Source organism: Mycteria americana, chromosome 9 (genome assembly GCF_035582795.1).
Source record: "Mycteria americana isolate JAX WOST 10 ecotype Jacksonville Zoo and Gardens chromosome 9, USCA_MyAme_1.0, whole genome shotgun sequence".
NCBI classification, from domain to species: domain Eukaryota; kingdom Metazoa; phylum Chordata; class Aves; order Ciconiiformes; family Ciconiidae; genus Mycteria; species Mycteria americana.
In genome coordinates this window covers 36,224,708-36,249,662 of record NC_134373.1, presented here as the reverse complement: position 1 = coordinate 36,249,662, position 24,955 = coordinate 36,224,708, and the positions used below count along the sequence as shown (strand labels likewise).

At 39.5% G+C, this 24,955-nt stretch overlaps 1 protein-coding gene and 1 long non-coding RNA gene across 18 annotated transcripts in view; one reads left to right on the top strand and one right to left on the bottom strand.

Moving 5' to 3' along the window:
• Positions 1–24,955, top strand: part of NCKAP5 (NCK associated protein 5) — a 413,976-nt gene that overhangs the window by 1,394 nt on the left and 387,627 nt on the right. For 4 of the 17 annotated variants that reach the window (XM_075511572.1, XM_075511576.1, XM_075511568.1 and 1 more), the window contains exon 1: positions 11,495–11,771. The exons of 1 other annotated variant lie outside the window; for it this stretch is intronic. The gene's annotated coding sequence lies outside the window, so the exon portion shown is untranslated. Of the gene's footprint in view, positions 1–10,693; positions 10,919–11,488; positions 11,797–24,955 lie in introns of those variants that run through there. 12 more of the 17 variants (XR_012777070.1, XM_075511593.1, XM_075511592.1 and 9 more) reach the window with 8 other exon arrangements.
• Positions 968–24,889, bottom strand: LOC142414401 (uncharacterized). The gene is made up of 3 exons (XR_012777071.1): positions 24,812–24,889; positions 24,470–24,588; positions 968–1,164 (listed from the first exon to the last, which is right to left on the bottom strand). It is a non-coding gene; the product is annotated as an uncharacterized LOC142414401 (long non-coding RNA).

Sequence of the window (24,955 nt, the reverse complement as noted above, 5' to 3'; positions counted from 1 at the left end):
GCATAAGCAGATGCTTGGATAACGAGCAATTGTGGTTTCAGCTCCTGGCACCGAACATTTCCGAACAAAACCAGCTCTGTAGGTCTGATGTACTGGAGCAGGGAACTGAAGTCATTTAACCTCCCCATAAGGTTTGACTCTGCACTCAATTTAGGGAGAGTTATGCCTGAGTCAGGGCTATAGGAATAGCTAAAATCCAAATTCTTCCTTCTCTTTCTGGAAAACTGGTGATAGTATTTTAATAACTGTACAGAGAGGCTGAATATGTAGACTAATTTGCAAGATGTGTATAAAATGCATGTAATATTCAAGGGACTTGATGGACACTGTCACTTGCTAAGTTTGTCATTCTAGGTGATAAAATCAAATGGCTGCATATGTATTTAAAAAATTATTGTGGCTGCAGGGAAAATATCGGAGCAATGAGGACATTCTCACTAACTTGGCGATTAGAGAGGCCTTTTTGGCAGGAAGAAAATGTAGTTTGCTTATAGCACCTGCACATACTTGCATGTCTATGATCTTCTAGTTTTTATAGCCTTTGGTGTCTATTCTCTCCTTGATATATTTGCAAAATTCATATGATGTTCTTCTGAAAGTTCTGCTGGGTGGAGAGGAAGTACAGTGCTTGGTACAAACAGTTCCTTGTGAATGCTGCATTCCTACAGCTATCTGTCATTTAGAAAAAATGCAACTCAATAACCTATTTTTAGCACAGTTTCTGACAGTAGTATTTAACTATATTTTTAAAAATCATAACACGTAATTTTAAGCCAACTCCTGTCGTTATATTTACCATTTGTGCTTTGCATGTACATAGTCCCCATTAAGTTACAGTGGCATTTACTGTTTATCTTGCCAACTATCTGGTCATTGAATCTTTTTGAGGAGAGGAGGGGAGGAGAGGAAAGAAGATACCAAGCTTGCTTGTGCTCAGTTAAACTGTATTTTAATAACATTGGTTCAGCTTAGTCCTGGTTGTAAATACCTGTTTTGTAATGCATCTAGGTATACTAATCCAATCTTTTTCAATCTGTTCTGATGGTCAGAATTCTGAGTTTGGTGGAAATTTTCAGGTTTGTTAGGTAGCAGCTGGAAAACACAGTGAACATTCGTACTGGATCAAGCAAAGCTGCTGAGATTTAATTCAGGGGGTTCATAGTGCTGCACGTGGAGAAAAAAAAGGTGAACTGTAAAGTTAATTAGGAGGAAGTGTCATCTTATCATTTGCCCTGAATTACTTGTTCTTAAAATAGTAAATAATCAGAGCAAACTTCTCACGAACAAGAAGTTGTTCAAAAATTACCGTAGGCTTTTCAAGCATTCATAAACTGACTTTTTCAGGGGGGAGTGGTAAACCTGGAGGTCCTGCCAGGTGAATAAGCTGTAATTAAGTTATTAATCTGTGATGTTTTATAAATACTGTTTTTCATTGGTATCATTTTATGTAAAAGTTTCTGAAATGCATAAGCCTTAAAACCAGAAACCTAGTTTTAGGGCCTTGTCTACATGGAGAAGTTACTGCAAAATTAGCAGTAAATGACTACAAAATAGCTATTCCGCATCGATTCTCTGTGCAGATATTTCTAATGCCCTCTGCGTGGTAAGATTGCACAGAGTGACAACTGCACTGTCCCATCTTATTTTGCAGCAAAACTTTCATGGAGACTAGCCAAAGACTGTCTAGCTCAATAAAATTACTCTAATTTGAAACCACACTAAGGTGTAATGCTGATCCTGCAATGGGAGAGAGAAAAGTCTTTTATAGTAGATTTTTTTTTAATATAGCAAAATACCCAAGTTTCCTGTAGAATAAGAACGACTGTCATTACTTATGTTGATATTGGTTAGATAATTATAGTTAGATTATATCATGAAAGCACACATCAGCATTACAGTTCTGGCTGAAATCCTGATATTTTGAAATCCTTTGAGTGGCAGAAAGTCCTAGGTATTAGTTGGGCCTCATACAGAAACAAAAAGAGATCTTGATATGTCCTAAGGCTGGATAACAATAATTTCCATCTGTTTAAAGACATGTGCCAAAGTTAGAGCACTGGAGAAATTATTCATGTCCAAGCTTCTGGGATGTTTGGAAAAGCTCTGAAGATAAACTGTTGATATTGTGGATGATGTACAGAATGTATTGGGCCTTATTTAAAATTCTTAGACATTGTTCATTTACCTGTGGCATCATGTAAACAATACTAACTGATAATGCCAACTCATACACAGTAAGATACACTTCTACATGCTGGGAACTGCTGTATCTGTGATGTTGGAGGGGTAAGGAAGCAGCAACAGGGCAGGTGAGACATCAGAGAAGCTGTTCCAGGTGTCTGCGATGGCTGACCTCTTGGTCAACATGCAAGACTTGATCCAAGTAGTTCAGCAAAGCAACTTAGAACATAAAGTAGAGCAAGAATATCTGGATTAAAACTTTAAAAGGTTCATATTTTCAGGATGTAACAAATATACTAAGCAAGTGGTTCTGGCTGGTGATAGCTAATCCCTTTCATTAATACATATATCCGTGAGTGTATGAAGGCAAAGTGTATGGCACTCAACCTTTGAAAGCAGGTTGTAGTTGCTCATCTGAATTGCTAAGATTGTATTTAAAATCACGGGAACACAGAGCAGGCACTAGCAGTGCTGGTCAGAATGCACTTAATTTCTTGATCTTTAGCAGGTATAATAAGACAGTTAACTGGCCTGAGCCCTAGCCCTTCATTTGATCAAAAACCAAGGGTGAGTCTTGCTTCATGTTATCACAGACCATTTCAAAGTTGGTGCTCAACCTCAGAGCTGCTTTTATTCTTTCAGCTAAGAATGGTGTTTTAGGATGAATCAAATGAGTTCACACCATGACTAGGAAAGCCTTTTCAGGTTGTGAGTTACACTGTGAAGATAAAGCATTCTCCTGCTTTCTCTTTCTGAAAGCAAAATGGAAAAATGGACATTTTTGGCACTTCTGGTGGTCATACGGCAGTGCCACGCAGAGATAACTGAGCTGGCTCTGAACCTGCTTGCTGGGCTGGGGTAGGACTGTAACCACACTCGCGTAGGGCTCTACTGAGGGTATTTCCTGCATTCTGCTCCACGCCAGGGAGCTAACTGTGGCCAAGTTGCTTCCCAGAACCAAAGTAGCTTATTCAAGGCTACTTCAACAACTTTGCAAGTCATTGCACTGCACTGTGTGAGTATCGCCTAGCACCAGTCTTCTGCACTTCTGTGCACTTCCCATAGTCAAGTATGTTGGCACAAAGGGAATGGAAAATGCAGCTACATTGACTTGCTAGCATGCCACAGGACTTTATCATGTTTAATTCCAGATGAATAAAAATTTATCGCAGACCTAGTGTTGTCTGTTAGTCACGTTTGTGTTTATACTAACATCACCGATCAAAAATTGTATCGTGGAATTAAAGTAAACAGTGAATAACATATATGCAGGGACCTGTTGAAGGATTTGAGAAAAGTTCCCTGTAAAATATGAGACCAAAAGTTGGACAGTTATTTTATTTAGAGCTAATTCACATGGAAGTCAGCAGCATCTGATTGCATTTCTCTATTGCGGTTGTTTCTTTTAACCATGGATTCTCATTAAAACAGCTCTTTGACATCAAAATTATTCAGTCATTTTATTTTAATGTGTGGCATTAAGTAAGCTGGGTGGCAAATTGTCTTCTCAAACAGATTGACTTGTTTTACCTGTGGGGAAGGAACAGCTGAACAGCTAGGAGGGAAATCTGCCAGTTCAGAAAATTTATTGTAACTTACATAGCAGAGACGGAATTGTTTGTTTTTGAATGCCAGTTTGCTTTTGATGCTTTTAATCTAACTGAAGTCTTTATCATACCATTTGAAATTATCCTCAGGGGTTGAGGCTATCACTGAAACTTGCAAAAGTAATTGATACTTATTCTGTGTTGTTCACTGTGTTTATATGATTACAAGATGAGTTTTTCCTCTCTTTATAGCATGCAATAAAATCTTCAGTACTGTAGTAGAGAAGGCAGTGTGATAAACCAGAACAGCTTTCGTTTGATATACCTGCCTATTTCTATCCAGACAAACAGAATGGAGGGTTTTCTTCTTGCAGAAAAACTAGGAAACCTTTCTCCTCACAAAAATAATTTCAGGCTGTTTCATCATCCTTTTTGCAAAGACACACTTTGGTCTCCTTCCCTGGAAAGTGTCTAGCTAGCTGTTATGAGTTGTTATATTTCACAGATTTAAAGTAATCATAGCATATTGTTGAAATCCTAGTGTGTGTACAGTTTATTACTGCTTTCTACAACAACCCAGGATTTTTCAAGAGGACAGCAGAGAGAGGCCTGAGGACTTGCATTGAGGTACTTTTGGGTAAGACTTCATGGTATTGTCCAGGGCTCTGTTGACAGTGTTGGGAGCAGTAATTCCTAGACTTTAATTTGTTGGTGGCTCCACTTGGGCTTTCGGCAAGCAGCTTGTCCCTGAGCATTTTACCTGTGACATGGATCAACTTTCTGTGGATCTTAGGGGTGTTATGAGACCAGAATACTGGCAAGGCATTTCAGATAGATAGACTGTTGTTGATAACAGTCAGTCAGTAAAACAGGATGCTTTTATCAACCTATATTGTATGTCACAATATGAAATTAAAAGGTATTAAAATGAGGCATGTTGTTGCAACTCTTCTTTAATAAGTCATATGCTGGTAGTGGTTCCGCCCTGTCCTGCTTTGAAGATGGAATAGAAAGACCCGAAGAGAACTTTAAATGATACTAAACATTTAAACATACTAAACATATATCTCAAACAATTTTAGGATTGTTGTTTTCTTACAGCCTTTGGGAAAGGATGGTGCTGAGTGCCAATTTTGGTCACTCTGTTTGGCTATGCGTGACGTGGTGTGGTTGGGACCCATGGTGACACTGATGTATTATTTTCACAGGCGTCGTTTTGGCTAGTGACCAGAGCTACTTGTGGGTACTGATTAACTGTGTGTGTGTGTGCTTTGGCAAATAGAGTGGATGATAGGACTGATCAGATTGTTACTAGGTCCTCATCAATGGATCAGTGAAGCACATGAAGGTAGACAGCAGGGAAGGTTTCTTCTCTCCCCAAGATCTCTCTGTGGCAGGAGCAGGAATTGGCCTGTTTCTGCCATTTCCCGATTCTGGTGAAGGTAGAAATAACAGTACTTTAACCCCACAAAAAGAGCTTCATAAGGCAAGCACAAGGAGAACATAGAGTAAAAGCCTGGCAAGGGAGAGCGTAGCCGGCCTGAGTCAGTTCATTACTTATTTTTCCTCCACAAGCAGCAATACACAGGGAAAAAGGAGGAAGGAAGTCTATCACAGAGAGACACAGATTGTCATTTGGAGTGAAAAGGTAGAGATGGGCTTACAGATGGCTTTGAGGTAGAGGGCAGCTTTTGATCTTTGTGGTATCCCTGTGAGAATTCCTTTTTAATATTGTGTTATCACATATGGTGTTAGGAGTGCCGTGTGCTTCTTTGTTCAAGGGAACTGCTTGGATCTGCTTGTTATATTTTGGATTTGCATAATATGTTTAAAGGCAATTTAAAGAAAATTTAATTCCAATTTATGTAATCTTCTATGAAGAATTTTTTTCTCTTAATAAGTTGATGTGCTGTTACCTCTGTGCTGCACAGAGTAAGGCTAAAGCTTCCAGCCAGATTCTTATCTCCATCTGGTGCGTGCACATGGGAGGACAGTTTATAAAGCCATCTGAAATAAATAAATTGTATTCCTTATTTGCTCTGTTTGATCTGATTACCATCTCCTGTAACAAAGCAGGAGCTATGCAGTTCTATGACTGAGGGATGAAGAAAGCTATTCTAGTGCTTGCTCTCACTTTGGGAAGATGACCCTTCCTTTGGTGTGTAAAGGTGTCAGGACAGAGCAGGACGAGGTTAAGCATTGAGTCGAGAGTGCAGGGCTGTATAGCTGGCAGTCTCTGGGCAAGAATCTCTGCTCTGACATGTACAAAAATGTAACTGATTGCTCCAATCAATGGCCAGTTCATTGATTAAAAGGGCAAATGGGCTTTCATCCAGGAGTGCAGCAGAAAACAAACAGCTAGGCTAAAAAACAAGACTAACCATCTGAAAGAGCATGGAGCCATCACAGCTGCTGCAGAACCTGTCACGACTTGGCTGCCAAGAAGCCAGATGCTTGCATGAGAGGAATGTGTGTTTCACAAGCTGATACCTCTGCTTTCTGACACACAGCGACATGTCCGAAAAGGCAGGAGGAGAGCACAAATTAGTCAGCTTTCCCATTAGGTGCCAACCTTGCTGGAACACTGACAGCTGCAGAAATACACGTTTTCATCAGGAAAAGATTATGGAAACAACCTTCTCCTCTTAATAGAGACCACTTTCAATAACCAGTGGGGGACTACTGTCCATATGTGAAGTTAAACACTGCATAACTGATTTAATGATTGGATCCATTGGAATCTAAATTTGCAGAGGCTTACCCGTGTGATTAAGGATATACAAAAGCCCTTGAACGCACATTGGTTTTGGGCCTGCTCCAGAATCCACTAATGCCATTGATTTCAATTAACTCTGGATAAGGTCACTGGTGGCTGAATCAATTGCTTGATTCCAGAAACAACAGGAAAGGCAAAGAAGGAATAATAGCTTAACCCATGGAATTAATGAGAGCCAGTCCTATGTACTTATATTTAGTAATCACATTTAAAACATTTCTGAGTTCTCTTGTAAGTCAAAAATCCAGCTTCTGCCTACCTCTTCCAGTTTCAAGTGGCAACACTCAAAACAGACTTTGTATGATTTGCTTAACATCGTATTTTACAATGAGGCAATTTATAGTGAAAGCCAATGTCCTTTAAAGACATCCCATCAATTTTCTCCAATGAATGCTTTTCATAGAATTCTACTGAAGCAAAAATTATGGAACTGAAAAAGATTTAGAAATTGATTGCAAATCATTGCTATGGCTGGAAAAATTGTATATGCTCATTTTAGTTCTCAGCTCATCTGAAAAGGTTAGATAAAACATTTCATTTTAGCCATTCTTTTTCTTATGTGTCAGAATAGGGTGTCAAGGCTTCATCCTGACACTTAAGGACAAGATTTCCCATAGTGTAGGATGTGAGTTAGAGTAAATGTTTCTATATAAATGCCCTCTACCAGGAGGTAGACTATCATCTTTTTAGCTGCTGGAGTGACAGGTACCGGGGAGTGCGCAGGACATTACAGAAAGCTGTCTGGGAGCTCTTGGAGGGGGGAGCATGGCACTGCCAGGCGTCGAGCACAAGTGAAAAGGAAACACCAGATTGATAATATCCCATGACCCCATATGTAGTGGTATGGCCGATCAGAAGGCAGTTATTGTTGGTATATGTTATTTGCTGCCTTCTCTGAAGCTTAAATTCATAAACGTGACAGAGGAGAGAGCTATTGTTTGTTCCAGCCTTTGCTAAAGACCTTTTCCCTATTCTTGACATGCAGGGGAGGTAAAAAGCTTTGAAAAATCACCTAGTAAGGTTACAAACCAAACTATCTTCGTGATCAAAAGCTTACCAGCCTGATCAAACCGCTTCAACTGAAGGCCCTTTTTTGACAGTGAGTGTCTGAGGAGATTCACGCACCGCCCCCACATGCTTCCTTTTATTCTCTCCACATATTTTTACTTGGTTCCGTTGTTTATCCTCTCTGCCAGCTACCCCAGGCTTAGAAAAGTGTTTACTGTGCTAACTTGTGATGATCCCACATGCTTGTAGGTATTTGTTTTGTGACATATACTTAGCTGTGTTGGTAAAAGTGAGAATAATAGTAATTTTCAAAGAGTGTTTTGCTCTTCAGTACCTTCATGTAATTTGGGAGAAGTTTCTGTGATATTTTAGGAACAAGCTCAAGACTTCCAACCATGTGCAACTCCAAGGAGGGCAAATTCTGCAGCCTGTGATTTATTTTACTGTTTTTTAAATTTGCCCTCCAGTGATCTGAGTATTTATTGTGGGATAAAAATATAACAGTTTAGGATTATATTATATTATATTATATTATATTATATTATATTATTGTATTATATTATATTACAATCTGTTGAGATTTTAATGTCCTGCAATTTAGTCCTTCTAGACTAAACTGCTCTTCAGTCTGTCAGCTTGTCCATCCTTGCCCCAGGAGTAGTATCAGAGGATAAAACAAGGCTTTACGTGGCCTGCAGGCTCCCCATCTGAAGCTGTTACCGAACCAAACAGGACTCGCGGCACAGTTAAACATCCTTCTGGGGAAATACTTGTAGCTCTTACCACCTCCCTTTTAACTTGCTGGGCTGTGAGGCTGATCACCTCATGCCACAGCTTTATGGGTCTGTAATGAGAGAGTGGACCCGGAGGCACCTGGGTCTGAGCCATTTTCTGCTCTTGTGCTGGTATGAAGCAAACATCCACACTGGGCATGTGTGACTGCAGGGACTCCTGCAGTGTTTCACGGAAAAGGTTGGGCAGTTTAAGTGACTTGATCCCATCCACTTACAGCATTTTGTGAGAAGATCAGAGCTTTGTTTTGGCTTCTTCAGTGAGGAAGAACTTTCTATTTTAATAACAAAGAAAAATCAAATGTGGACAGTGAACTTGAAGATAGTATGGATTTTGTGTTAGTATGAGACACGGGTTCTTTAACAGATCCTGGCTATACTGTGATAGGTTAATTGACAAGCTTTACTAATATGCATGTGTACTTAGATCAGTTCATTGTGTCTCATCTTACCTGTTTGCCCATCAAAAATGGGTCAGTATGAAGCTGAATTATTTCCTCAGATGCATGACTCCGTTCAGCCTACGGCGCATCAGTCCAGGAGCAACTACTGCAGCTCATGACTTCAACTTCTTTATCTTTTCACTCAACCTGTAGCTAGTCAAGGACTGAATTCTGTCATGAATTTTGTTCTAACAAAAGCCACAGCATTCCTGCCAAAAATAAGCTGTATCTGCACAGCCAGTAGCTATATCTTATGATGACTTAGAATAGAAATTAGATGGATAAATGCACTGACAGGGTAAGCTAATGGCCACTCCCTTAATAAGGGCTGTAATTTGAAGAATGCAGAATCTGTTTGTCCACCCGCATGGGAATTCTCCTCTTGGGAAGAACAACTTGCTGGTTAAACCCACAAATCTCAATACTTGTTTCTTTGCACATTTATTTTTACAAGATCCACCAGTTCTGAAAAGGATTGAGATAGAGCTTACTTAGATGGAAGTCTCCAAAAAATTGCTTTCAGACAATTGAAGTCACTGCCTCTGCAGTGCTGCCTGACCAGAGAATTGTGAGCAGTGTGTCTGCTGTCCTGATCCTGCTCACCTAGGTGTGCTTAGCCTGGAAATGCATTAACATTCTCTAGAAAGTTTAGTAAGTGCTAAATTTTGCTAAATAATTTAAATTCTTCCTAGGAACAGGCTGTGGTTTTCCTTAAGGCTTGTCCTTTTTTATTTCATTAAACATTTGGCTTTTTCGATTAAATCAGTGGTTTCCTTATTTTATGAATCTATACACTCTTCCTTTCTTCTACACGTGTGTGTCTGCATTAGTGTCACGGGACAAGCCAGTTCTGTTATCAAGAGAGCTGGAGTGTAACCTGTGTTTTGCAATTTTATAAATACTTCTAATGGCAGGTGAAAAAATGAATCTTATCCTTGGCCTGAGAAAGAACACTGTAAATCAGCATCAGCTTTAAACAAAATCTAACTCTTCTGCTGATCTTATGGACGGGCTTGTTCCTGCTGGAATGAGCTGAAGCCTTATGGAGCTGTACATGCGAGCACGCAGCCTTGTTCACGTTTGCTTAAATAGAGCAGCTGCTCTACGGCACTTGCAAAGCTGGGACTAAAGCTGTATGTTTTGAAATTCATGTTATTGAATATTATATGTTAGTACTTATTACTCCCATAGCCCACTTCATCTTCAAAGTATTTTGAAGACTTCCTGGATCAAACTAGCAAGCTCTTAATGAGCAAGATATAAAACCAAGCTGACTGCAATGGAAGAGGAACGCAACCCCGTATGTTTGAGACAGGGTGGTAAACATAACTCATAGTTACACAGTATGGTGTTTCTTGTGTGCTACAGGCTGATTAGCCACAGGAATAAATGTAGGGGGATTTATAACAGATCTCCTTCAAAAGCACAAACTTGTGTTTTAGAGGCAGCAAACAGCAGAGGTAGCGATTGCCTATGTGAGCAGTTCCAGCAAGCTGAGTGGCACTATGTCAGCAGGGTATTGCCGCCACTCAGGGCAAGCACCAAGAAAATCAGGCACTCTGTCATTAAGGTCACACACATTTTTTTAATAGCACTCTTGCAGGCAAAAGCAAGATCTTCAACTGGTGCTGACTGCTATTGTTCAGGTGTGTCATTGCATCTAGCTCGATTTACATCAGCTGAGGATCTGACCCAAGACTGATTTGCTCTCTGTAAATACAGGCAGAATTTAGGTTGATGCTCTTATGTGTAGCAATTAAAAACACAGTAAAAACTTGGCTTCAGCTCATCACTGAGCTCAAGTTTCGGTTGTTCTGTTGTTTGTGGAATGTGTAGTCTAGAGTGTTTGGATGCAAGTGGCCAGGTGTTTCCCAATATTGAAGCTCTTTGTGTGGAAGTGTGCACAGATAACAGAGCTCAGTCTGTCACAAGTCTTGGTGGTGCCCTTCCAGCGTTTGAAGTTCTGACTTGAAAGGACTGACTTCTGAGAAATCAAGGCACAGAAGTCCCAGCCCTTCTCTTTCAGCAGGAACTCTCAATGACAGAGGATATATTCAGATTAGCAGCTGAACTAGTTCTTGAGTGAGTACCCCATGCCTTGCTGGGAACTGAGTGTGTATTTCAGCTCCAAAGTGCTACTTAGTCTTGGACCTCCACCTGTGAGAAGGAAAGGTCAGTATTTATGCCCTTAGCACCTAGTGAATAACTATGTTTGATGCTGTTTCTTGCTTTCTTATATTTTCATTTTTGGAAAGTGAGAGAGTTTTCTTCAAAACACATTGTAACTGAAGTTGAGCTGTCTTAAATCTTGCAAAGATCATAGTTTGTAATTTCGTAATTTTTAAGATTAGGAACTAGTCGAAACTTTCATTTTAACCTACTAAAGTCCTCTGCTCTGTGCTTTAAAATCCATGCAGATTTGCACCTCTAAGTTACGTTCTTTTAAATAAACAAAAGAAATAGGAGAATGCAGGGGTAAATTCTGAAAAAGACACTGCTGGAATTCTTAGTTTGTCTTTTTCTCCCTGCGCTCTTTCCGTGTTGAAGCTGTTTAAGTTGTTCTTACTTTTCTGCTTTCCCTGCAAACACTGTTTATTCATTCTAAGAAAACATCAGTTGGGTAAACAGAAGTATTTATATGTGTAGCACTGCAACTCCTGCTAAGATGCAAATTGTGCTGCAGGGAAGATAGCTTGTGCTTTTCTTTCCTCTTTGCTTTTCTTTTTTGACAGTCGGTTAATAAAGACTCAACAATAAGCAGCTGCCTGTGATGTCATTTGGGACTTTGTCCACAGAGCTTGTATTTACAAGTACCGAGCAACTACACAGCAGCAGCAAACCCAACTATCAGCAAACTTCATGTCTGCTGTTACTGGAGGACTTCAGTAGTGCTGTGGATGGTGTAGAAAGCTAACTCTGTTCTTCTAACCACAGACTTTTAAAGCTTGGTAAATAAACACTGGATAAACTCAAGAGAATTTCTGGACTGCAAAGACTTCTTACGGTTCTGAGTTCTCCAGGGCTGGTATGTTTTGACTGAACTGCTGCAAGTAAGACTTTTGCTGTTTTGGTGTTTTTATCATCTCTGTAAAGCTTATTTTTTCTAGGAGTGTGTCAGCATTGCTATTTGTAGTTTTGCTTTAATTAAAAGAGCGGCAAGTATGTAGTTGTTAGGAGTAATTACAGCCATGCATCCGAGTGTGGTGCAGCAACAGAGTAAAGGACAAATGAAAACTTGATTCTGGCTTTTGTTTGCATGAGATTACACTGAAGTGGCTCTCTCTTAATTTAAGTGATGAAACTCTAAGATTCTTAAAATCTCATGAGTACTGTCATTAACTGAACAAAAACTAGTCTGTCTTAAGATTGTTCTTTTATCATTTCATGATATTTATTTGAATACTCAAAATTAATTTGAATTTTTAATATAATTTCCTTATATAGTTTTTAGTACAGTTTTCTTTAAAAATTGTTTTGCTCCTTATGCAGGCATTGATTTAAAGCAAAACTTGGTTGTTTTTAGTTTTAGACCCTGTTGAAGTTCTGGAGGTATATAAGTTTAAAAGAAAGAATCATACAGTGCTTTGAAATCTGACACCTTTTGGATAAAATCAGTTGTCAATTATGTGAGAAACAGTAACTTTTGTTTTGTTTTGAGTGTTTATGTTAGAAATACAACAAATCCTGAAACATAAGAGCAGAAACACTAGTACACTGGTAACTGCTGTGAAAAAAAATGTTTCTATACTGCCTGCTGTTTGTGGGACAGAACTGTGTTTCTGACCACTGATTAACTCATTTTCAGGACAACTAGCTGTGATTGTCATGGAATTATTCCCATTTTACAAAGGGGGAAACTGGCCCATAGATGTGATTTATTAAAACTTAGTTTACCCACTTCAAAAGCTGGTAACAAGCCCCAGGTCTCCTGCTTCTCATTTCAATCCTTCACCAGAAGCCCGTTCTAAATTACTGCAGTTGTAGAGGCTTTTCCAGGGAGTAACCTGATCACAGTACTGTGTATGAGGAACTCTTTTATTACTGTTTACCTCTATTTAATGATCTGTCTTTGTGGAGACAAAGCGCATTTCTGAAGAATGAAATCAGAAAACTGATTGGCAAGTATATGAGAGTAAGTCAGTACAAACCAATCAAATAAGAATTGGAGGATTCCTCCTGAATTATTGGCACTATTGATTTTGTTTTGCTTTTCTTGCTACTGACTTTGTTTACAGGGCCTCTTAGTCCTACACAGCAAGATATTTTTGGGGCTTCCTATTAAGGTTTGGGTGGCTACCACTGCAGACGCCCCTCTCAAGTGACCCTGTTTCTGCAGCAGATCAAAACCTGTCTGTCTCTTCTTTTGATGCTGTAATGTGGCTTGGCATGTCAAGATATTGTGCAACTTAGGAGGTGTTGTTCTGTCTCTGGAATTGAAGCATATTCTCCGGGGGGGGGGGGGGGGAGAAGCCTTAAATTTAGCTCTGCATTGATGCCATGTAAATGGCAAAGTCTTTTGGGGTTTTAAATAGGCGCTTAAATAAGAGCATAGAGTTTTAGTCTTTAGGTGTACATCCTCCTTCAGAAATAGCATAAACAAAAAGTTTACATGTTCTTTAAAAGACCTTTTTGTAGCTTGGAAGCTTCTACTGAATGCAAGAGTGAAGAACAGACAATCATGATGGAGCCTTTCCCTGGGGAGAAGGAATAGGTTTAAGGTTAGGTGGTTTGATCCCTACCACACTGTGGGCCAGTCTTTCCTTCCCTCTTGTCACCTTGTGGCCAATAATGATGATCTACTGCTGTGAACTGATAAGGGTATTTACACTTGCAAAGTATTCAGGTATCATGTTGGCAGATGCCTACAAAATCTTCAAAACAATTAGAACAAAGTGAGATTAAAAAAATGCTCAGGTCCCACTTATCCTTCTCACTTAAATTAATTTTAAGTGTAAGTCCTAATCTTACAAATGTGAATTTTACTGCTTTTTAGGAAAACTTCATGGACTTCTCTGCTATTGTTCTTGTGCATGAGTTGTGTATAAGTGTTTAGAGGGTTAGATTTAAACGAGCAGAAATCCTGCACCAGTAAATGTGAAGTGGTAGCGTACAATTCCACTTCCACTTCAGTCAAGAGCAAATCTTCAGCTAATTACCTTAAGAGCAGGAGCAGACTCTCAAAACCTGCAGAGCCCAGGGGCATTTGATTTTTCATTTTCCTCTCTTACATTTCCCTTCTCACATTTACATTTTCTTTCTTATATTCCAATGTAGCAAATTAGGATACAGAGTGAGCTCACTTTTCAGCAGAGAGATCCCCTGGTTGAATTTTCCCTGGGTCTGAGGAATCTGCCCACGGATACTGCATATAATCTGATAACATTCTGGGATGGCATTAAAGGGGACAATTGCTAACAGAATGTCAATTCTTTGGGCTTTCTCGCCATCTGAAAAGAAATGGAATAAGTGCAGACTCCAGCCTGTCATCATCTGACAAGTGGGACTGAGGTTGGGATAAAAGCCACAGAACAAAGGTGCCAAAGGGAAGCACAGTTGGGTGAGGAGCTTAGCACAGCACAGCCAGGGCCAAATGCGGCGTGATGCTCCGCTGCTCCTGGGCGGTTCTGCATGTGTTCAGCTCCTGGCAGGATTGGAGTTACGCTTAAGAAAAATCCATGCCAAAGCTGCCAGAACACCTTCAGAAATTATAGCATCTAATATGCAGTTTTATTACTAAAACAGGATAAATGTACAATGTAAATAGAACATGAACCATTAACACTTGTAATACTCTGTTTTATACTGTCTAATGATACCGTTCACGTAGCATGCAGAAACCTGAATTACATTGGGTATTCCCTGATGGTTACATAAATTAGTCATGATGTTTTGGGGATGAAAAGTTAGATAGCTATTATGTGAAAAATACTTGGAATCTTTTATGATTCCATTGACTGGCATTCAGGTGAATCACATAAACGTGGTTTGTACAGCAGCAGTGGCTTCTGGAAACTGACAGTAACATTGTCAATGAGCTATGAATGTTGCAGACCCTGAAAAGCAGGTTGGCTTATAAAGCAGTGGATAAAAATTATGTTGCTGAAAAATGGTCTATTAGTACTGACACAGCAAGAACAACTGCATGTTTGATGCAAGCTTTCCACAGGACAACACTATTTGTTTTCCAGAGCCAAACTAGCCTTGGATAGTGTGCACGCACAATAGGCCTGTGCAGAATCAAATGCATGTCACAAATTGTTTTCTTTGACAGCGCTAATTGATTATTATAATTTGTCATTATCTAAATTGTTAAATTCAACAGTTTACCATATCCTTTTGTTTCTTTGTTGCTCAGACATAATACAAATAGGAAGAGTTAATTACTGCATGCAACAACAGAGGCAAATTTCATTGTCTGCTTTGCTTTGATTGAAGCTGTGTTGAATCACCACTGTGGATTTTCAGTAATGGTGGAGAAAAGAAGGAAGCAGGAATTCTTTTGCAGTGAAGTTGCTTTTTGGTGGTAGTTAGCATTTGTATTGTGAATAGTATTCTTTTTGCAGCTGGACTATATCGTGCTTGCTTCACTTATACTAAGTATTACCTAATTGTGCAAACTGAAATCACATGTGTGCATTGATCCTGTTGGGAATCAGTGGCACTCCTTGAGGAATATAGCTTGACATGAGTGAGAGGATTGCATTTGCTTCTAAAATTACTTACTCCACTAGATATGAGCACTTGGCTCTTTTCTTCAGTGCTCTGGTGATGCTCAGAGCTGCATCTGCTGGGTAAAAGGAAGTAGTGCTCTTGGTGCAGGAGCTCTAGAGAGATTAAGTGATGGCTTAATTTATGCAAAGTCCTAAAGCTCCAATCTACACTGCTGTCTTCTAAGATTTGGTGTAACTTTGCTGTAAAATGTAGGATCTCTTCCGCTGCTGTGAAATGATCTGACAAAATGGTTCATAGTGATAAGATTTTGGGGGGTTATTTTGCCAGTAGAGGGCCATGTTAAACTGGATAAAATAACTCCCTCTTGGTCTCACATTTTCAGTGAGTTACAGCTTAAAGCATATGGTTGTTTTCAAGGGCAAAATGAGTAAATAATTGGACTTTTTAGAAGCTACTGAATGATTAATTATTTAAAATCAGAAACACATCACTTTTACAGTACAACACAGTTCTGTGTCAGTCTAATTAGACTGAATTCTGGTCTTTAAAATACATCATACCTACCTGTTTATTCTAAACTGTTCAAGGTTGATAGATACAGCCCTAATAAGTCATTAAGCTGACGTGATATACAGCAGCAGCATGTGCTTTTGCTATAATGACACAAATGAGAAAAGAAATGTTTTTCAGAGGTACAATCACGTTTGTTTTTGATGCGGCCTCTAAACTAGCAGTCATTATTCAGGCTCTAGTGCTGCAGGAGTTGACCTTTGGCAAAATATTTTGTTATCCTCAATCTTTTATACAGGCCTTTTGTGAACTCTGCACAGCTCTCGTTTTGCTGATTGCATTTAAAGTCATTTATTGCACAGTGTTTGCCCTTCTAGCAGATGTTAAAGGATTCCCTGCCTGCCCCTTAAAGGCTACTCCTCCGCAGCATCTAATTATAACCTACACAAAAGATTAACAGATGTTTTAATTGTCTTTACTCATTGATTAAATAGTTTCTGCATGATTTGCTCTCTCTTCCCCTCATTGCTGATTTGTGAGGTCTTTCTGGATGAGTCTTATGCATCTGCAATTTGTTAACGGTGGCTGTCTTCAGTTTTTAACTTTTTGGGTTTGTGGTTCAGTTTGAGCAGGTTATAGATGTTCTTCTGGACAACGTGACAGAAACATGTTAAAAATGGGTGCGTGAATACTGGCTTTGATTCCACACATTCCTGTTTTTCCTCTTGCTTTTAATCATTCCATCTGAAATGTATGTAAAAAGCAGACTAATTTTAATGCCTATAAATTGGAGACTGGAGGGGTAAATGCTGAGATTTGTTTAGCAGTAGTTTTGTCCCTATATTTCAGTTGCCACTTGCAGAGGAAATTAGTGGTTGAGGAAACCAGTTTAAGAAGAAAATTCCTAGTAGGAGAAAATTTCTTGTAGGGCTTTCCCAGGAGGACCTAGTAGGACCATTAGAAAACTTTGGATTCGCTTGTGATTTTTTGTGTGGTTCTTTTCTTTTTTCACCTTTTCACAAAATTAAGGTTACTCGATTCTTGAGTTAACTAATCTTTTCTCTGTTGTGTTCCCACATTGAGATGAGGGGTCTTTTCTCTGGTGGATCCATAGTCCTTCTCCTACAGCACAACAGTGCTAAGCTTAGCAACTGTTGGTTTATGTTCTTAAATCTTTTAGCATCTTGAACTAGGTCAGACCAAACAATGCTTCTTTTCAGAGAGGTGAAACATCTTGCACATGTATTTTCACTACTGGGTATTTACTTGTACTTAAATATCCTTCCCTACTGGGTATTTACTTGTACTTAAATGTCCTTCCCTGTTGTTTGGATTCCATATAACATTTTCCTTACATCTTTCATTGACACAGATGTGAGTCATTGGCAAGTCCACAAAGATTTCCATGATAGTGTCTGAACGTCCCACAGTTCTACGAAGCTCCATCTGTCGTAGGGCCTCAGCCTGAAGTGCTCTGCCTTGCTTTCTTATACTAATTCTGAACTAAGCAAAGTCAATGGAGAGCATTTTCTCACACGTTCTCTGACAAAACCTCTGAATGGGTTAAAGAAGAGAAACAGATTAAAGGCTTGAGGCTTGAATTGTGGGCTTGGTTATTCAAAAGCCATAAAATATTGTGCTGTTCCCCCTGCCCATCCCCCAAATCCTACTCAAACATAAAACTTGCCTTGATTCCTAGTCAGAGAAACCACCTCATGTTGAGATTGGGCATACCTTCTCCTATCAAAACCCTTTTTGTATTTTTGGCTGCCAAAAATACTTGAGTTCTGTGTGGATGTCTGGGAATATTGACTCAATTAATGCAGATTCATAGATATATGGGACATCCTGTGTGATTCGGCTTTGATACTGTGTGGAAATATATTCTCTTTACAGTGAACACCATACATAGAGCTGGCTGTGAGATTTTGCCATATAACCTACAGGGCTCTAGGGTTTTATCAGTTTTTAAAGTTGATCTTTTACTTATAATTCAGGAGTTTTATTAGCCTGAATAATAATCTTTGCAGTGCACAAAAGCATTTGTCCAGGGATTCAAAACTGCTCTAGAAACAGAGGTACTTTGTTTGTGGAATTAACAAAGAACACTGTATCCTCCTTGTTTTTAAATGACATCTCAGTGCTCTTGAATACTTTCCATTTATGAGCTGGGGGAGCAGATTATGGATTCGTAATAAGAAAATTCCAGGGTGCCAACTGTGCTTGCAAAGTGTATTTTAATTATATAGACACCTGTCCACTACCAACTTGTAATATTTCATAGAGGTCACTGAACAGCCAGCTGATGGAAATGACTTTTATTCAATACTAACCTGGTCTGAGTTTGAAACACTGGTCCCGAGGTGAAGGGCTAAAAATCCCAATTACCAATAATCAGATCTATCCAATCCCCATATTATGCTGGTGGTAAAAGGCCTAGGTGCTCTTTGCAGTTACACATGAGAAACATTTAGAAATTACTAAAAGTTCAGCCAAATCATTAAGGATTTTTAACATCCGCTAGTAGCTGCTACTGAAGGAAAGTATTAAAGTGAAACCTGGTCTAACATTTTAATACTGTTATGTCACTGGCTGTTAGCCCTAACATTTGAGACTAAGATCTTAATCTTTATTTTAAGGTTGCACAAGTAAATGAAAGACAGCACCAAATGAACTGAAAAGAAGAGACAACAGTAGCACAATCTAACTAATAACTTCCTTCCCTTAAGCTGCAATTCTGTCATGGTGTTATTGATTGGGAATACATCACAATGTTCATAGGAAACCATTTCTGTCACTTATATTTACCAATCTTTAATCAAGTGAATTGCTTTTTTTCTTGATTACCACAAAAATCTCCTGTCACAAGAAAAAGCTTTAAACAGACATTGATAAGAATTTATTGACTAGATGATAGTTTTCAGCAGAGCCCTGAGAAAGGAATGGTTCATAAGGTACACAGCCCTGGGCAGCTTGACAACACAGAGGCAAGTGTATACCACAAACCCTAGGCAATGTTTTCCTTGCTCTTGGTAGGGAGGCAATCTTTCTGTCTCCCTAGTAAAACCCTAAAGTCTCACTTTCACCTACTGGCTATTGTCTGTTGTGGAAGCAAGTATTCTTCACTTGTTTTACTCATTCCTCTCTACCTGAATTCCAGGTTTGGATCCTGTGCATTACAGGGGGATTCTGAGCTTGGGTGCATAGCTCAAGAATTTATAACTCTAGTGAGCATATTTGAGACCCTCCCCTGAGGTATCTAACTTCAGCAGCAGCAGTAGGAGGCTAGATCCCCTTAGCTCCTATCATACTCAGTTGAGATGGGGTGGCTTACCCAGGTGTGAGGCAAAGCAGAGGTTAAGTTTAACTCAAAGGAACCTCACCCAAGAAGACAGGAAGGATATGACACTTTCTTGTGGGTTTAGGACACACCCTTGGGCAAGAAGTCCCATGAAGACCCTGCCTGGCTTTCTCCTTTCTTTCCTCTTCCCCTTCCTAGAGTACCATTCAGAGGTTCTCTTCTCTCCGGTAGCTCCAGGTAACAGCACTGTGAGCCAACAGGGAGAACCAATGGTGAACAGCACTAAAGGCTGCAGCATCCTGCTTAAGTGCCCCAACTATTACAGGAAAAAAAAAGGGGGGCCTGTTCTAAATTTTTTTTTTTTAAATGCTGCTTTAATGCTTCCTGGTTTGCCCTGCAGGGGAGCTGGGTTTAAATCTGTGGAGGGAGTTGAGGATATCTGGCTCATTTCCTATGTAGCTGCTTTCAGTTAGTTGGTGGCAGACTTCTCTGCCTTTTTGTTGGGTTTAATTCTGTTCTAGTTGCATTTCTACAATCAGATTTATTTTGACAGAATAGCCAAGAGGTGAATGAGAACTGAGTGTCTTCTGCTGCATTGTGCAGAATTTGGCGAAAGAATCATTCCCCTGTTGGGGTATGTAGTGATGTACACATCTGGTAGACAGAGAAAAGTAATGACACAGAGCAGCAGCACTAATAGAAAGCTTCACTATTAAAGTCTTTGACAAGGAGGAATTATTCTGTAAATGGCACTTTATATACACTATATGTTATTACCTTCACAGTATAGCGGAGAAACTGAGACAGGAGACAGCTGAAGTTAGTGAATCAACCTAAAACACCCACTCAAGAGCAGGGATCCAACTCAAAATATGGGCAAACACTTAGGGCTTACCTGAAATGAACCAAATACACTTTCTTTCTTCCTTGCTTATGTCCGAAACTGTTTCTCTCCCCCGCCCCCGCTCCAAATTAATAAACCTTATGCAGAACAAAATACTTTAAAAGGTTATATTTAGTCTCAAAATACACTTTAAAATTCAAAGTGGATCATTTAGAACATGCAAGTGTATTAATGCTTTCCCCTTCTGCATTAGAAATACTTTTTTTTTTTTCAGCTGAAACTCAAGCTAAACAGTAAGTAATATTGTATAACTTCAGTTATTCCAAGACTGGAGGCACATAAACTATAGTCTTAAAAGCTTTCTCTAAACGTGCATGGCATTACTTCCAGGAAACAATATAAGGAAAAAAAATCCCATTTGAGTCATTAACGTGAATTCTATAAGAAAAAGTGGAAGAATAATCCTGTGCCAACCCAACTGTTGCTACTGCAAGCAAAAATATCTTTCAGATTTTAGTGAATGACGAACTTCTGAAATGTCAGTAGTTTTTTTTCTTTTATGCTACTTTTGGTAGTTTAATGATTTTTACTTTGCATGCTAAACAGACAGATGCTTGAGAGAGAGACTAGAGAATTTTAATAGTATGCCTCCTCTCTTTCTAATATTTTCTGGATAGTACTGTATCCATAACCCCAATGTGTTGGATTATTATCTGTGATGGCAGACTATATGTTCTCTCCCATTTCACTTGGTAGAACTGAGTGCAGATGAGTTAAAGACTGGTAGAATGACATAAAACATAGGAGAGTTATGAACCTTTTAAGTAGGAAATTCATGAATGTTTTTTAATTTACATTTTTATTAAGTTTCTGGCAGACAGAAAAATTAGAAGGCAGTGTGTGACAGCCAGTCTTCACACTGAGAAGCTGGAGTAAGCACTGCCAGCAGCTGCTGCACAGGGACAAGGATGGAGTGGCTCCCCCCTCAAAGAAAAAGCCTTTCACTCTAATTGTCTCCAGTGTGGATCAACCACTGCAATGTATAAAGAGAGACTCTGAGAAGAAAGGGAGACAGGGCTCTTTGCTTCCCCATCAGGGTCTTCAGACAACTCATTCCTGGCAGCATCCTCACTTTCAGTGTATTTTATTGTACTTCATCCTGCCTTATTTTTTTATATGACAAGTGTTCCTTTGATTCTCTGGGAATCAGTCTGTATTGGATTTCACTTTAGGTAATTTCTTCAGATATTCAGCATCATTTCCTCCTCTTTATTTCTTTTCAGCCTATTGTCAATAACCTAATCAATTCCTCACTGTCTCGAGTGTTAGTATACGTCCCTCCAACTTGCGTAGGTGGTCATTCCTTCCCATTTTAAGTCTCCTCTTTGTCATTGTTTGAAACTACTATGAAGGGACTTGTTAATCGTTTCCCACCAAGTCAATACTTTAATTGTCTTTGCTGCTATTGTCTGAATTCCATCAAGTTTGTCTATATCCTTTTGGCCCAGAACTGAATTCACCATTTGAGATGAGATCACTCTGGAATTGCAGAGAAAAAAGAGGTGAAGGGCTGTTCGGTATGCTGGCACTGTTCAGTGTTCTGTCACCATCTAAGGAAATATGGATGAGGACAGAACATCTTTCATTTTTAATGTTTTCATAATAGTTTTCTTGGCCATAAGCTGAAGATGGAGTTTAATCAATGTGTATCTGTTCCTTTTAATTTTGCGGTCTTGATATTCTGCAGTCCTACCTGCTCTGTTGTGTAAGAATAAAGTGAATTTGAATTGGCTGGGGAAATCTTTCTGGTGTTTTTCTTTATGTATGCTCATTGATGTATAGGGAATACATCTCACAACAAAACTGGAGGTGGTAGAGCTGAGTTGTACCTTGTTGCCTTTCTGTTGTGAGCATGAGGGAGAGATATCACTGAAGTGTGTTTAGGAACGCTGGAGCTGAATTCCTTTGGGTCTGATCCTTGAATGATGTTAAGTTGGCTGAAATTAGAGTAGACTTCTAACTTCTGCAAAGGCTGAACAGCTGGGGAGCCAGCTGAAGGATTTTAGTGCCCACCCTTACAGGAGCTAAGCTAGTTCTGACACCTCCAAATTCAGCTCCAGTACCACATCTCTTATGTGTCTTGTCTGTACCAGTGAACAGAGGTGACCACAGAGTCCAAGGAGCTGCAGCTGTAGTTATAGCTGGCCTAACTGTACTCAGTGGAGGTATTTGCACAGCAAAATGAGTAAAATATGAAGAATTTTTCTGATAAAAATATGCACGGTGTCCTGTGTGGGAAGCACGTGGAGCTGTTCAGCCTAATGAGGCTGCATGTTCTTGCTTCATTCCCCTGCTACAGTCCAGTCTTTCAAACCGGTCTCAGTTCTGGGTTTGGCTGGCACTGGAAGAGATTGGCACTGTCTTTCCCCTCTTGTTCTTCCCCAGGGTGGACTTTAGTCATGGTGGGGCGGAGGGGCTATTTTCAGATTATGCAGATAGATGAGCTCTTTCTCAGTTACCCTCTTCCTGGATCATGGAGGGCTGACACTGTACCTCATCCTCCCTTATTTTTCATAGGACAGAAAGGGATTATGAGCTTGATTCAGCTTCTTTTCTGGGCTGTTATTGAACTAATACCTTCATTATAAAGTTATTGCCTGTAATGTAAGGTTAGGCCCTGGTCCACTGGGAGTGCCTGTACAGCAAGGTGAAATGTAAGACACCATGTTACAACCCACAAAGCCCCAGATTCATTAGAAACAAATTCTGCAGTCTAGACATTGAAATATTCCCTCTGATGCAAATGACTTTGGTTATCTAAGGAGGATGTGTAGAGCTGGGTGCTGAAGATGTTCCTAGTAACTGAGGAAATATTTTTACAATACTTATTTTATATTGAGTTTTCCTTTGAGCCACGTGAACATTTTGAAGTGTTACCCAGTGCTCTGTGGAGTAAAACCAGATGTCTGAACACTATCACTAAGTTAAGATGATTTTAATAATTCCTCATATCCATGAGCTGGAATACATCAGTAAATAAATGATCTTTCATTCCTTTCATCTCTGCTGCCAGGGAGGACCAAACTGAGTAGCATTCATCTGGGACACTTCATCTCACAAAGCTGCTTTCCTTCACCAAAATGTACTATTAGAAAATGTTTGTAGCAAAATACTTTATTGTGTACAAACTGCAAAATGAGTGAATGAGAAACAAGAGAGTTAATAATGACAAAAAGCTCCTAAGTATACTCAGCCTCTGGTGTCTGACGGGCTTGTGCTCGGATCACAGAATCATCCTGTGACTGTTGCAACCATCATCCCTTTTAGCAGTGCAGGTGGAAGGGGCGGAGCGTGCACAAAGAACTGATGATTTTTAGTGGTCCCTCTGGAATATGATTAGGACAGATGGGCAGGCAGAAGAGATGCTGACTGAAATGCATCTGTGTCAAAGAAGGGATCTTTAGGCACATTTCACAAGCTCCTAGTTCTAGTTGCAAAAATTGAGTTGGTAATCTACCATTGCTTCCAGCAGAGACCCCCATACAGGTCTTACACATAGGTTTGAAATTCTTGGACTTTCTTGAGTAGTGCCTTGATTTACACCAATGAAAGAGAAATGAGAAGGAAACACAAATCAAACCAAGCAATATGTAGGAAACTTGACTGTATATTTTAAATTCTTCCCTCCAGTTAGTTGTCTGTCAGATCAATTCAGATGTTGATTTAATTGCATGCATTTTTCTCAACATTGCAACATACTAGATGAACATGTATGAATTTGGTACGTTATCTTTCTTGGTCTCCTGAACCAGATGCCACTTCCTCTGATGAAGATTTGTAATTTAGTGTTTGAAACCTAATGAGATTCCCGTTTGGCACTCTGCTGCCAGCCAACAATTTTACCATGAGAAACAACTAGCTCTAATAATGATGTACTAGATCACAGAAGTTGCATCTAGCACTTCATATTTAGCAGCCTTAAGCCAGAAAATGCCAGAGGCATCTTTATTGGGATATAAAAGGGACATTTGTTTTTGAACCTCAAAATCTCCACATAACTCTTTAGGTGTGTGAATACTAGCAGTTCCCTGAGTGAAATTTCGCCAGGTCCTGGAGTTCACCTTCTTCAGGTGCCTGGAACTGCCTGTTCCTGACCTAAGCTCTGCTGTGGTTCTCAGGGGAGACGCATGTGTGTTAAAGCCCCCAGAGGTAGCTGATGCTGTAGCTGTGTTCAGACCATGCCTTTTGTAGATTAACAGCCTAGATTGCAAAACTTTGCTGGAGGAGGCTGAATGGTAAAGGGAATCCATCTTTACCATATAATAACCTATATCATATAACTTATAATAGTATATAGTAATAAATAATATATAATAATGAGTGGTTAGAAACTCACCCAAGAAATGGGAGCTTTGGATCTAATGTTTTCTTGAGCCTGAATAGCCTCAGTTTTGCTTGGATATCCTGTTCTTGGCTGCAGGTCTTAACAATGTTCAGAAGGATTTGGTTTCAGTGCTGAAACTAAAGATACACAAACACCATTGTCATAATCTATTTTTTATTGATGATAACACTGTAATATATCCTTTTCTTCCATGCTGATCAGTTGCTATCCTGACAACAGATTCATGCTTTCTGTCTGCTTATCTTTCGTCATTTTTGTCTCAATAATTTTATTGCATGATATGAATACTTCATATGTCCCATAAAAGCAAACAGGGGAGGGTAATCCTTTGACCCTTCCAGCATTCTTTGGTGTAATTTACTGGTGATTCTTCTCCTCCCTGCGGCATGGCCCTGGAACCCCATGATAAAAATGGACAGCCAATCCAAACAGAAAACGCTGAAAAGGTTAAAGCTTTGATTATGTTAGTCTATAAAT